This window comes from Heptranchias perlo, chromosome 20 (genome assembly GCF_035084215.1).
Source record: "Heptranchias perlo isolate sHepPer1 chromosome 20, sHepPer1.hap1, whole genome shotgun sequence".
Lineage (NCBI taxonomy): Eukaryota > Metazoa > Chordata > Chondrichthyes > Hexanchiformes > Hexanchidae > Heptranchias > Heptranchias perlo.
Window position 1 is genome coordinate 4,625,369 of NC_090344.1, and position 14,981 is coordinate 4,640,349.

Below are 14,981 nucleotides of genomic sequence, written 5' to 3' on the forward strand. Positions count from 1 at the left end.
ATCTGAAGGAACATGCAGTCTGACAGAGCCGGAAGTCCAGCAGATTGACTTTCGGTCTGAGCAGATGTTGAGTCTCCTTCTTGAGAGAGTTTCACCAATCCAGCTCAGAATGGTTTAAGAATCATGAATTCGGGTGTGACTGGAGCCACTTGTGTAAGATGAAGTGTCGGGGGCAGTTTCACATCCTTGACGGACATTAGTGATCCTGTTGCGGTTTTGCTGCAAAATTTCACTTCCCAGCTCCCGACCTAAAATCCAACGCCGTTGCAACTCGAATCCACAACCTTTGAATGGCTTATCAAACAAAACAAGTAGAAGTCCAACACACTCGCCATTGCGTCACAGGGTCAGTTGCTAAACAAAACCTGAATAAAAAGAAAGACGCGTTTCTCCGGTCCAGGGGCAAAGTGAGAATGGATGTTATTCAAAAAACTGTCCCCTCGAATCTGTCTTTATATATTTTTTTGTAAGCTTCGATTTTAAAAGTTATAAAAAGCCAAAATAAATAAAGTAAATTATAAGAATCGAATCCGTGATTAAGGCGTTACAACACACTCGAAGTAACTGAGTTAACCGGCCGTACTGACGGTCCATCAGACATTTTAATTAATTTCTGGACCTGTACGCTAGTTGGTAGCGCTTTCTGCACTTGGACTCCTAAATCTCTCTGCTCCTCCACAGTTCCTAGTTTCTCACCATTTAGAAAACATTCTGATTTATCTTTCTTAGATTTAAATTGGACGATCTCGCTCACCCCCCATTGAACTATATTTGCCGCAGTTTTGCCCACTCGCTGAATCTATCAATTCCCACTTTTCAACTTCCTGCTTCTCTCTTCATGACTTATTGCGTCACCAGAAGGCTGCGTGTTCAAATCACGGGGTAACCGTTACTTTTCGAGCTGATCAGATTCTGGATCGATCCGGGATGAATATTGTATCTGCTTGTTCTCAATAAACAGAACCTTGCTCTAAAGTCTGCTTCCCTGGTTCTCAAATTTCAGGAAGGCGTCTCACTCCGCCCTAAACTTTTGATTTTGACCTGCGGTTGAAACTTTTGCAAAGATGGAAAATAAGTCCCCAAATCGCTCCACGTGAATCTTAAACGCTTTGGGAAGACGTTCAATGCAAACAATCAGGAATTTAAAGGCACCTCAATGACCTGCACTTTCTTGGAATGAGTTTTGTTCGCCATTGCATTGAACCGTGAAATCGCTCCCGGCTTTCATCTCACTGAAGTGAAGAGTGTGACCGCGTTCCATCTGTCAGAGTGGAAGTGACGAGTTTGGGGTCGGTATGGGTCGTTTACAACTTTTGATATCTCACCAAGCAGCAGAGAAAAAGAATCTTGGAATCAAATTGTCCCTGTCAGTGATGAATTGAAGTGAATATCGCTCCAAGCAGATCTGGACAACTCGCGGTGCAGCCGCACAGGAGTTCCAAATCCACCTTCTCGCCACTCGGCAATCGCATGAACTGAACTTTACTCTGACCCAGTGTCACCGCGCTGAAATCGCGGATGTCTCGGCCACACTTTTTCTGAACATCATGGTTCGTGGTTTAAGAGTGAAACGTGCCGTCCGCTTCACTGTAAGTGCAAGAGACATCTTCGCAAACACCGAGTCGTGTCACAGACCTGCTCGTCGGACCTGCTCATTTCATCTCATCTCATTTTCAGCAAACCTGAATATTACTGGAATAGAGAATGGCGAATCACAGCTCGAGAAATCAATCCTCTCGACCACGAGGGGACGGAGTCTTCCAACAGACAGGTGTTTAATGGCAAGGTGAGTTTAATGTTCAGGAATAATAATGCACAGATTTTCACTCGTGCAAACTTCACACACTTTATTTTGGAAAAGTAAACTGATAGTGGAGAGAATTTATTTTGATCGCTGCAACCTGAATTTTTAGTTCGTTGAATCAGGAGTTCAACAGCAAACGTGTGCTGTCTCTGTGGCGCAATCGGTTAGGGCGTTCGGCTGTTAACCGAAAGGTTGGTGGTTCGATCCCACCCAGGGACGGTCGGGAAACTTTCATCTTCATGGTCTCGCATTTCCTGGTTCTGATGTTTGTTTTGGCTGCAAAACAAATGCCCGGTTTCGATGGCCAGCTGAGCACGGCCGATCTTCCATCATTTCACCTGTGATTGGCTTCGCGGAAATCTGAATTCTTCTTGACAGACAAGGTCCGAAGGTTGCAGGAGAGCCGCTTCAATCTGACATGGATATTTCTGCAGTGAGTGACGCCAGACTGTTTCCACAATGAATGTCACTCCCTTTTATTTTGGAAACGCAAAATTGTATTCACATTCCGATGGGTTTCAGTTGATTTGTGAGAGATCATGAAAGGATCCTGCAGCGCTGCCTTGGATAATAACAGTTCTAAGCCGCATTTCAGTCGCGGCAACAAATCCCTGCATCCGAGTATCTGCACCCTTAAATCCGAGTAGCTGCGCCCTCACACCGGAGTATCTGCGCCCTCACACCGGAGTATCTGCGCCCTCACACCGGAGTATCTGCGCCCTCACACCTGAGTATCTGCGCCCTCACACCGGAGTATCTGCGCCCTCACACCGGAGTATCTGCGCCCTCACACCGGAGTATCTGCGCCCTCACACCGGAGTATCTGCGCCCTCACACCGATAACTCATCAACTGTCCCCAATCATCTTTATGAGCGTCAGGAGACCTAAACAAAACACAACAGTGAAGAAATTGGCTTTATGATTCTTCACTAATGTGCGGACACATTTTTGTTTCCGGTACTTTCAGGGAGATTTGGGGAAAGTGGCCGCTGATACTCAGAAACTATTACTTGTTGCTTTCTTTTTTTAGCGGGCTCGTTGGTCGAGGGGTATGATTCTCGCTTCGGGTTTGTTGTTTAAAATATGTGAAAGATCCCGGGTTCAAATCCCGGACGAGTCCTCATTTTTCCCCCCCCAGACTTTTGATCTTGAGCTGCTGTTCAAACTGGCGGGGTGTTTGGAGGTATCTCAATGATCTCACGTCCTCTGAATGCATTCTGCTTGCAATTGCAATTGACCTTGAAACCGCTCTCGGATTTAATCTCACTGAAGCAGAATGTGGCCGCTTTTTATCTGTCAGCGTGGAGGTGACGAGGTTGTGGTTGATAAACGCGGGCACACCTGTCCGGACATTGGTATTCAGAATGTACAAAATGTTGTCTCAAATACTCTGTTGTCATCCAGGGAGCTCTAGTTTTCCATGCCCAACCTTTCCTCGAGTAAGAATGTATCCAGTCTGTACCCGAACTATCTCCTCACTCAAAGCCTCCCATTGCTCATTTACTGTTTTACCTGCCAATCTTTGATTCCAATCCACCTGGACCCGATCCCTTTTCAACTCGCTGAAATTCGCTCTTCCCAGTGGAGTATTTTCATACCTGATTTTTCCTTGCATTTTCCATAACTACACTAAATCTGCTGCAAATGCTCCCCCAGAGAATCATGCTCCACTTGCCCCACTTCTTTCCCCTAAATAAATCCAACACTGCTTCCTTCCTCGTTGGGCTGAAAACATACGGATTAAGAAATTTCTCTTGTGCACATTTCAGGAATTGCTCGCCCTCTTTGACTTTTACACTGCTGTTTCCCAGTCTATATTCTGATAAATGAAGTTCCCTTTGATAACTACTCTAAAATTATTGCATCTTTCTCCAATTTGCCTGCCAATTTGCTCCTCTATCTCCTTCCCACTATTTGGTCGCCTATAGAATGCATCCAGCAGCGTAATAGCTCCTCAATTGTTCCTTAATTCTAAACAAATAGATTCTGCCTTTGAACCCCTAAGCAGGGCGAACCTTTCTACCGCTGTAACAGTATTTTTGATCAATAGTGCCTGCTCCCCTCCAGCCCCGCCCCCCCTCCTTTTTTTCCCTGCCTTTCCTGAATAAGTTGTAGCCTGGAATATCTAAGTGTCCACTCCTCCGCTTGTTTGAGCCAGGTCTCCATTATTGACACTATAACATAATTCCATGTTACCACTTGTGTCTGCAGCTCACCAACCTTATTTACCAAGTATGTTGAACACAACATCAGGGCATAAAGGTCGGACAAGTTCTAATGCCCAATGAAATGTTCTGTACACTAATGTACGTAGCATAAGAAATAAAACAAGTGAATTAGAAGCGTAAATTCAGCTTATAGTGCATGACGTAGTGCTCATCACTGAGACCTGACGACAAACTCGGCATGACTGAGATAAATATTTCAAGTTATGAGCCGTTTGGAAAGGATAGGGACATTGGAAAAGGCGGTGGAGTAGCGATATTGAGGAGGGATACTATTACTGCATTGGAAAGAAGAGATATCAGTAAAGGTGAGCACGCAGTAGAAAGGCTTTGCGTAGAAATGAGTAACAGAATAGAATACAAGACTTTGGTGGGAGTTGTTTATAGACTTCCGGATAGCAGTGAAAAAGTAACAGGATACACAAAAGCGGACAGGTTGTTAGGGGTCTGGAACTCACTGTCTGAAAGTGTGGTCGAGGCAGAAAACCTCAACTCATTTAAAAAGTACTTGGATGTTCATTTGAAGTGCCGAAACCTACAGGGCTATGGACCAAGTGTTGGAAAGTAGGATTAAGTTGGATCGCTCTTTTTCGGCCGGTACAGACACGATAGGCCGAATGGCTTCCTTCTGTTCTGTAACTTTCTATGATTCCATGATTCCGTGTGTGGGAAGGGATTCATTCAGTCATCACACGTGCTGAGACACCAGGGAGTTCAAAAGTGACTGCAGGAGTTGGATTCTGCTGTTAATCCCATCCAGAACTGAACCATTTTCATTCTGACATTTCGGGTTTGTTTCTTCTGATGTTAATAACCCCTATAACTGGGCTGGAGTTTAATTTTCTGGATATCTGTTGAATAAATCAGCTTTGTTTTACACATCTTGTTGTAGATTTTGGTCTTTCCCACCTGAGTGTTTAGCATCACCTGACCGGAGCTCAGAAAGGACAATCTGGCGGCAGGATCGACCGGTGGGAACAGAACTTCAACCTGGACACAGTCCTTCAGGGCCACACTGAGAGGGGCAAACGGCACTTTGGTCTTTCTTGTCTCTGTTCACTGATAGCAAAGTGGCCGTGCGTCATCCAGTCTAAAAATGACTGTGGCAATTATTCTCTGAAGATTTAACCTCTTTGTGTGACAGTCCTGAGTCGACCATTTAAGGCAGGCGTTAACTCATTTAAAATAAACCCGCTTAAAATAAATGGGGTAATGAATTGTGATTTCCGTGAAGCCAATGTTCCATTCCTTTATCTGATTGATGTGCCTGCTCTCCGACCGCAGGGAAAATGGTGGAATATCAGCCCTGCTCAACCGGCAATGATCACGGTACATTTTCTTGCAGACAAAACACACATTGAAACCCTGGAACTTTGAGGTGATGAATCCTTAGGGAAAATAAAATTAGGGCTCAAACCATCAAACCTTCGCGTCAAACGATAGCACCACGAGACAGGTGAAGAATTTACCGACTGAACCAATAATTCACTCAGCTAATCTTTGAGGTTGCAGTGACCAACATAACATTTGTCTACTGTCAGTCCAAAATGAAAGCTTGAAGCTTGCAGGAGTGAAAATCCAACGAGCCGGTCTTCACTCTTAAACCAGTAACTATGAAGTTAAGAGAAACGTGCCGGAGAAATACTCGATTTCAGCGCGGTGACACTGGGCCAGTGTAAAGCTCAGTTAATATGATCGCTGAGTGGCGAGAGGGTGGATTTGGAATTCCTGATCGACTGCACTCGGCATTTTCAAGATCTGCTTGGAGCACCAATCCCTTCAATTCATCACTTACAGGGACAATTCGATTCTCTGTTTCTTTTTCCCGATGCTTGGTGAAATTTTAAAATTTGAAAGCGACCAATATCAAAGCGAACCTCGTCACTGACATGCTCACAGATACAAAGCGGACACACTCTGCTTCAGTGAGATGAAAGCCCAGAGCGGTTTCAAGGTCGAATGCAATTGTAAACAAAGCTCGTTCAATGAAAGTGCAGGTCATTGAGGTGCCTTTAAAGTCCTGATTGTTTGAACTGAACTTCTCCGAAGGTGCTTGAGATTCAGGTGAAGTGATTTGGGGACTTCTTTCCACTCTTTGCAAAAGTTTGAACCGCAGGTCAAGATCAAAAGTCTAGGGTTAAATTCCGGCTTGTCCGGGCTATGACTCTCGAATCGAGAATTATACCCGGACCTCAACCAGCCCAGAGACAACAACGTGTCCTTGCATTGACGTGTTACGGTCACATTCCATGAGAGGTCGATCTGAAAAATGAAAGGGCATTTTTGAAGAGATATTCTGATCAGTTCTGTGCTGGCTCCTGAACAAGGACAAACACCGCACTGTCTGTTTTCGCATGTCAGATTCACTGAACATAATAAACTACATAAAGGCGCCGTTGGGAGTTGAACCTAGAATCTCCTGTTTACTAGACAGGCGCTTTAACCAACTAAGCCACGGAGCCAATTCCTGATATCGGTTTTCACCTCCTCTCATTAATATCTATCAGCCACACGTCACATTCTGTTGGGGGTTCAGACTGTTCCATCTTTGTCCATTTCGCTTGCCCGTTTCCCTGTGAATCCCGATACCGCCTGCGCTTCAGGCTGTGTTTATCTGTGTGTGTCCATCAGTGCGTTGATACACGGATGGATATGTTTGCTTGTGTTTGTTTGTTACATTAAATAAATTAGAGGATCAGACAATTCTCGCTCTGACACTGAAGAACTAAATAAGCAAATTTCACAGCGAAGTGTTTTTTATCGTGGTGCTGAAAATATAAAAAATCTTAAGAGGTGCAAAAAGGGAAAAGGAGAAAAACTTGTGAAGGAAAATACGGACAACTCTCACGGTATTTAAAGTACACAAAGAGAAAGAAGGGTGACTTAGAGTAATGTGGGCCCCTGAAAGACGGATGGGGGCGATATTGTAATTGAAAATCAGGAAATGGCAGACTTGCTAAATACTCACAGAAAAGGATGAGGATAATATCCCAGAGACACGAGGAAAACTGAAAATAAATCAAGGGGATTCAGTGTAAGTAAAATAATGGTAATGGAGAAAGTAATTGGACTAAAGATAAACAAATCTCCAGGACCTGATGGTTACCATCCCAGGGGATTAAAAGGAATCGGTGAGGAAATTGTACATGTTTTCGTCATGATCGTTCAAAACTCCCTTGAATCAGGAATTGTTCCATGGATTGAAAAATTGGCAATGTCACTCCATTATTTAGGAAGGGGAGGAGAGATAAAGTCGAAAATTACAGACCTATTATTCTGGCGTCTGTTGTGGGGAAGTTACCAGTATCTGTTATTAGGGAAAGAATGACTGAGCGCTTGGATGCACATGAATTGATCAGAGAGAGCCAGCATGGATTTGTAAAGGCGAAGTCAAGTCCAACGAAACTAGTTGAACTTTTTGAAGATATAATAACGTGGTAGATAATGGAGTGTCTATGGGTGTTATATGTATATTGACTTCCAGAGGCATTCGATAAGGCGCCACCTAAGAGACTGTTAACACAAATGGGAGCACATGGAAATTAAAACAACCCATTGACATGGGTAGGGAGTTGGTTGGGAGGTAGGAGACAGAGAGTAGGGATAATAGATCTGCGCTCAAATTGACAGGGTGTGATTAGTGGTGTCCCCCAGGGATCTGTACCGGGGCATCAACTTTTTACTGTATGGATAAATGACGTAGATGAATGAATGAATGAGTGCCGTATATCCAAGTTTGTCGACGGCACCATGTTCGGTGGCACAGTGAGTAGTGCAGGTCGGAGCATAAAGTTATAAGAGAAATTGATAGATTAAGTGAGTTGGTGAAACTGTGGCAGATGGAGCTTACATAGAATTACATAGAATGTACATCACAGAAACAGGCAATTCGGCCCAACTAGACTCTGCCGGTGTTTATGCTGCAGACGAACCTCCTCCAACCCCTCTTCATCTAACCTTATGAGCAAACCCTTATATTCCTTTCTCCTCCATGTGTTTATCTCGCTTCCCCGTAAACGCATCCATGCTATTCGTCTTAACTACTTCTTGAGGCAGCGAGTTGCACATTCTAACGAGTCTCTGGGTATATATGGTTCTCTTGAATGCCATATTGGATGAATTAGTGACTATCTTTTATTTATGGCCCCAAGTTTTGGAATCCTCACCACCAAAAGTTCAAACACCTGATCTGCATCTGACCTATCAAACCCTTGTACAATCTTGAAGTCCTATATCAGGTCACCCCTCAGCCTTCTCTTTCCGATGGAAAAGAGCCCCAGTCTGTTCAATCTTTCAATATGGGGAAGTATGAACTTTGGACGTAAGCAAGATAGGTTAGAATATTTTCTAACTCGTGAAAAGCTGGGAACTGTGGAGGAGGAAAGATGTTTAAGGGTCCAAGTGCAGAAATCACTGAAAGTCAGTGGACATTTACAAAAAATAACCCAAAAGGCTAATGGAATGTTGGCCTTTATCTTAAGGGAGCTGGAATTCAAAGGGGTGTAAGTTATGTTCCAGTTATATAAACTCTGCTGAGACCACATTTCTAGTACTGCATTCAGTTCTGAGCACCACACCTCAGCGAGGATATATTGGCCTTGGAGGGGGTGCAGCGCAGATTCACCAGAATGATACCGGGGCTAAAATAGTTAAGTTAGGCGGACAAGTTGCACAGACAAGGTTTGTATTTCCTTGTGTGGAGAAGATTAAGTGATGATGTATTCGAGTTGTTGAAGGTGATTAAATGAACCAATGATGTGTGTGTGAGCTGTGAAACAGATTGAAATACCAATCCTCTCCACCACTGGGGACTGAGTCTTCCAACATACAGGGATTTTCACTCGTGCAAGTTTCATCCACATTTTCTGCTCTTCATTTCTCCGACTTGTTTGTAGCGCCTTTCCCTTCAATTCAGGACTTACAGGAAAAACTCGATTCTGCCTCAATCTTCGGGTCACATGGTGAGATTTCAAATCATTGAAATCGACCCTTATCAACGCCAATATCGTCACCGACACGTTTGACGAATGCAAAGCGGCTTCCATCACGGTTTTGTTGCACAACTCGTTCAAAGATACTGTCGGTAATTGGAGGGTCTTTCAAGTCATGACACGAACATAACAGTTCGCACTGCCGTTTTCCCCAAGACGCTTCAGATTCATGTGGAATGATTTCGGTCTGGCGGTTAAATCCGTTCCCCCTTCACAAATCCATCTTTGAACCCGGGACTTTTGGTAATAACCGACACCAAACTGGTTTGTCCTGTTTTTTACATCACATTCTAAATATTGCAGATATGCAGAGCACTTGAGCTGTCACAGCTGTGACTTTGACTTTTCTCCCTCTCGTCTCGATCTCACCGGCAACTGTCACTAACCACAATCTTCTGTCTCACTTCTCCATCAGAAAGTTCCGAGCCTCGGTTTTTAAATGAAATAACGCCCATCTCTTCAATCAACGACAGCCCAGAGAGAGTTTCTTAGTTTCAGCTCCCAATTCCCCCAAATCCACAAAGTAGCATGGAAATAATTGTCCTTAAGTTAATAATAAAATTAAAAGTTCTCATCGTCTGGGGTTTTGTTTCAGATGCCACGGCTTTTAAAGTTCACTGCGGATGTTTAACGAAGCGCCTCTTGGTTGGAGGCTTCTGAGTGGGAAAGATCTCGAAGCGATAATTGAGAGACCGAGGATGAAGCTGTTTGATGGGAGCACTGGTGACACAGACCGTGCGCGGCTCCAGTGGCGCAATCGGTCAGCGCGCGTTATTTCTACAATAATTCTCCGCTCGAGAAATGCCGAGGTTGTGAGCTCCAGCGCCATCTAAAGTAGTTGAACCTTGTAAACATTTTAACTGGAGATCAAGGTACAACCGGTTCCAGAACGCATCGACTTCTTCGTGTCCCCATGTGGGCACTGAGGCTCCTCTGGCCTCCCGTCTTGCAATAGCAGGTGAGAGTTTATCTGTTTATAGGAGGGAGAGGGGGCGAATAGCGACAACTGAAATGGTAAAGCGGCCAGCACCACATCTTTAAATCTAAAGAACCAAAACACAATTCTTCTTTCCGTGAAGCAGGTATTCATCGGTTTGAAGTGTCCTGCAGGGAAAATTCGGGAGGCAAATCTGCTGCCCGGTGTCACGGTGTAACGGGTGAAATTATTCAGCTTTCAATTGTTGATCGGCTGAAATGTCGAGAGGCATTTTCCAGCTCCCATGTGGAAAAAGTTTGGCTTTTGAGCCATTGGGTAAGGTGGGTTTTTTTTTTAAATTGCTGCTAACGAATGACAAGACATTTTGTACAAACAAGAAGAATGGCAAAATCACGAGTTCACTGTCCATGTTTCTTACATCATGTTCAACAGAAACAAGGATTCCCCTCAACACGTTGCTGAAAATTGGAGAAAAGGGATCCTCACCCGAATTGGACATCGACAGGGATAATTCTGAGTCCTACCATGAATCTGTATGATGAAAACTAATTAAGCAGCGAGCCTGGATAGCTCAGTCGGTAGAGCATCAGACGTTTAATAGCAGGGAGTGATCTGAGGGTCCAGGGTTCAAGTCCCTGTTCAGGCTAAAAGTTTTAAAACAGCTGGCAAGCTCTGCTTTTCCAGCGGACCGAAAGGAGCAAGAGTTGGCCATGCAGTCCCTCGAGCCTGCTTCGCCAATTGGATAAGGTAATCGCTGATCTTCGACCTCAACTCCACTTTCCCGACCTCTCTCCACAACCCTTGAGTTCCTTCGTGTCCAACATTCTATCCATCTCAGTTTTGAATCAATTCAATGGCTCAGCATCCACAGCCCTCTGGGGTAGAGAATTCCAATGGTTCACAACCTTCTCAGTGAAGAAAATATTCCTCATCTCTGTACTAAATGGACGGCCCCTTATCTTGAGATTATGACCCTTAGTTTTAGACTCTCCAGCGAGGGGAAACAGCGTCCCAGCATTTAACCTGTCAAGCCCTCTAAGAATTTTATGTTTCAATGAGATCACCTTATTATTGAAAACTGCAGAGAATATAGCCCATTCTACTCAATCTCTCCTCACAAGACAACCCTCTCATCCCAGGAATCAATCTAGTGAAGTTTTGTTGCACCCACTCTAAGGCAAGTGTATCGTTCCGCAGGTAAGGGATCAAAACTGTACACAGTACTCCAGATGCGGTCTCACCAAACCCTATATAATTACAGCAAGGCTTCCTTATCTTTGTAATCCAACCACCTCGCAATAAAGGGCAACATACCATTTGCTTTCCGAATTGCTTGCTGCACCTGCATGTTAACTTTCTGTGATCCGTGTGCAAGGACACACAAATCCCTCTGAATACCAACATTTCGCAGCCTCTCACCTCAGAAAAGATATTCTGCTTTTCTATTCTTCCGAACAAAGTGAATAACCTCACATTTCCCCACGTTATAATTCATCTGCCAACTTCTCGCCCACTCACTTAACCTTTCTGTATCACTTTGCATCCTCTTTGCGTCCTCCTCACAGCCTACTTTCCCACCTAGTTTTGTCTCGTCAGCAAACTTGGATACATTACACTCGGTCCCCTCATCTAAGTCAACAATATAGATTGTAAATATCTGAGGCCCAAGCACTGATATTCACGGCACCCCACTAGTTAAAACCTGCCAACCCGAAAATGACCTGTTCATTCCGACTTTCTCTTTTATGTACATCAACAAATCCTCAATCCATGTTAATATATTACCCACTATCCCATGAGACCGAATCTTGTCGAACAAACTTTTGGGTGGCACCTTATCGATTACCTTTTGAAAATCCAAATATTCTATATCCACTGGTTCTCCCTTATCTACCCTGCTATCTACACCCTCAAAACCTCTAATAGAGTTGTTAAACACGATTTCCCTTTCACAAAACCGTGTTGCATGTGCCTAATCATGTTATGATTATCTAAGTGTCCTGTTATCAAGTCCCCAGTAATAGATTGTAACATTTTCCCTCCTACTATTCTCAGGCCAAATGGCTTGTCGTTCCCTGTTTCCTCTCTCCCTCCTTTCCTGAATAGCGGGGTTACGTTTGGTACCTTCCAAACCATGGGGACCTTTCGAGAATCATGGGAACTCTGGAAGATAAAATCAATGCATCCATTATCTCTGCAGCCACCTCTTTTAAAACCCTGGACGTAGGCCACCAGGGCCAATGAATTTGTCAGCTTTTAGTCCCATTAATTCCTCCAGTACTTTTTCATTACTAATCTTAATTGCTTTACGTTCCTCACTCTCATTAGAACCTTGGTTCCCCAATAGTTCTGGTATGATTTTTGTGTCTTCTACTATGACGACAGATACAAAATACTTGTTTAACGTCTCTGCCATTTCCTTATTCTCCAATATAAATTCTCCTGCCTCTGTCTCCAAGGGACCCATGTTTACTTTCGCTAATCTCTTCCTTTACACATTCTTGCAGAAGCTCTTACAATCCATGTTTATATTTCTTGCTGGTTTACCCTCATTCTATTTTCTCCCATTATAGCAATTTCTTGGTCACCCTTTGCTGATTTCCAAAACCCTCCTAATCCTCAGGCTAACTACTCTTTTTGGTAACAATATAAGCCTCTTTTTTCATAATACTATCATTAATTTCTCCAGTTAGCTAAGGTTGAGCCACTTTTCCGGTGGTGTTTTTAATCCTCAAACGAATGTAATTTTGTTGAGAAATTATGAATTATTTCTTTAAATGTTCGCCATTAATTATCTATCATCATATTTTTAATCTAATTTTGCAAACCACCTTAGCCAACTCACCCCTCATAACTAAGTTATTGATTTTGTTTAAATTTAAGACCCAAGTTTCGGACTTAACGACATCACTCTCAAACTCAGTATGAAATTCTATCATATTATGATCATTCTTCCCCGGGGGTTCATTTATTATAAGATTACGAATTAATCCTGTCTCATTACACAATACTCGATCTAAAATAGCCTGTTCCCTTGTTGGTTCCTCGACATATTGTTCTAGAAAACTGGCTCGAATGCATTCCGTGAACATAAGACAGCTGATCTGGAGTTGCTGGCATGATGTCAACACGATGGGAGGACTTATGACGAGAAGACACGGCCAGATCTGCCAGGTGAATTAGATGTTTGCTGCAAACTCGGAGAATTAATGAAACCAAGACTTCCCTGCAGAGCAAGGAGTTGGAAAGAAAGATGCTGGGCATTGAGAGGCGAAGGATTTTGTCTGTTGTAGGATGAATGGACAAACGGATCTCAACTCCCTGCTTCTTTTCTACACTGACAAAAATATCATCTCCGTGCTTCTTTCAGATAATGAATGTCTGAATGCTGAAGGGATCACTGATCCAAGACAATTATCTCCACTCGCACTCTGATTCCAATCTTGCACACGTTGCTCAGCTTTGAAATTGTGCATTTTTTCACACTGGGATTCAACTTGAAGAAAGCGATGCTGTGATCAGCTGGTGTTGTTCAGGAAATGGAGAGCAAAAAGATACATCAAAGGCGAATGATAACAGTGACTGTTCGAACACTGTGATCTACAGTTAAAGATTGGCAACCTTTAAAGTGTCAGGCAGCAGATCTTTTCCAAATCATGACAGAAATGGCAAGAAAACTTCATGCACACTTTGATGAGCGATACGACTTTCGAACAGGAGGCATTTTACAGAAGGCAAGAAAGTGCATTGTGTATCGCTCTTATGGGTTGTAAAATTGAAGAATGATGGGCTGCTGGCTGTTCAGGCAGGAGCGGTGAAATTGCTCATGTTGATCAGGAGCGAGCTTTGTGCTCAGTCGGGGGAATTTGGTTGGTGCTATTTTGAACAACACCAGGAAAGTCAAGTTCCCTGATCGGGAATCAAACATGGTGCCGCGGCGGTGAGAGCACCGAGTCCTCAGCACTGGACCACCAGCGAATCCGCTGCAATTTTCATTCAAGCAAGCAGAGCAACGCTGCCTTTCCGACTTGTACCTTTGAAACTCACGTCACTTTCGTCCCAGACAAGTTGCTCGCACAAAATGGAATTTACTGTTAGAACATGAAAGACTTGTTCAGACAACGACAGCACCAAGTGCGGGTCGGCAGGTACATGAAATGGACAGTGAAGGGAAATATTACCACAAGCTGCTGGTGTAACTGTTTCCATTTCCAAAACGCACGCACCGAATCAGTGCAGCTCCTGGGAAAGGTGCAAGGCAACGCAGGGCTGTCATGTCTCACTTGAAGCAATTGAAACACACAAGATTCTGCCATCACGAGCCATCTCCTTCTGTTTCTGTCATTACTTTATCTCCAGCTTCCTCTGCTCCTCCAGATGCCGGTGAATTAGATGTTCAAAGCAAATACTGCGACTTAACGAGAAAAAAACCTTAACTGGAAAGCAGGAAAGGGGGAGAATGATGTTGGGTGTTGAGAGACGATGGATTTTGCAGATACCAGGATAAATAGACACAACGGCCTCATCTCCCTGCATCTTCGGATACTGAATATCTTAATGCAAAGAGATGTTCTCACTGCCCCAGGCCCATTATCTCCAGTCGCATCTCCCACCAATCTTGCCTATGTTGCTTCGCTGTGAAATTGTGCAATTTTTCACACTGGGATTCCATTTGATGAAAACATTGCTGTGATCAGCTAGTGTTGTTAAGGAGATGGAGCACAAGGAGATACATAAAAACCTAATGATATCACTGCCTCTTCGGACACTGTGAGCTACTTTTAAAGCTGTGCAATATTTAAAGTGTCAGGCAGCAGGTCTTTTCCAAATCTTGACACAAATGGCAAGAAAACTTCACGCAGACTTTGATCAGCGTCATGACTTTAAAAAAGCCAGCATTTTGTACAGGCATTCCACACTCTGGACCTTGACCCTTCCCCTGGGATTCTCACTATGAACCGGTGGGATTTGTTTTGAGAAAGGATGTCCCAGCTCTCCACCTTAAAAGGGACACGGACAGGAC

The 14,981-nt window shown here is 43.8% G+C and overlaps 2 non-coding genes and 1 pseudogene across 2 annotated transcripts; all 3 read left to right on the plus strand.

The window, feature by feature from the left end:
- LOC137335575 (gastrula zinc finger protein XlCGF57.1-like) overlaps window positions 1-14,981 on the plus strand; it is a 30,408-nt pseudogene that overhangs the window by 7,576 nt on the left and 7,851 nt on the right.
- trnan-guu (transfer RNA asparagine (anticodon GUU)) lies at window positions 1,950-2,023 on the plus strand. Its single transcript has one exon. It is a non-coding gene; the product is annotated as a tRNA-Asn (tRNA).
- On the plus strand, window positions 10,519-10,604 carry trnak-uuu (transfer RNA lysine (anticodon UUU)). The gene is given in 2 exon segments: window positions 10,519-10,555; window positions 10,569-10,604. It is a non-coding gene; the product is annotated as a tRNA-Lys (tRNA).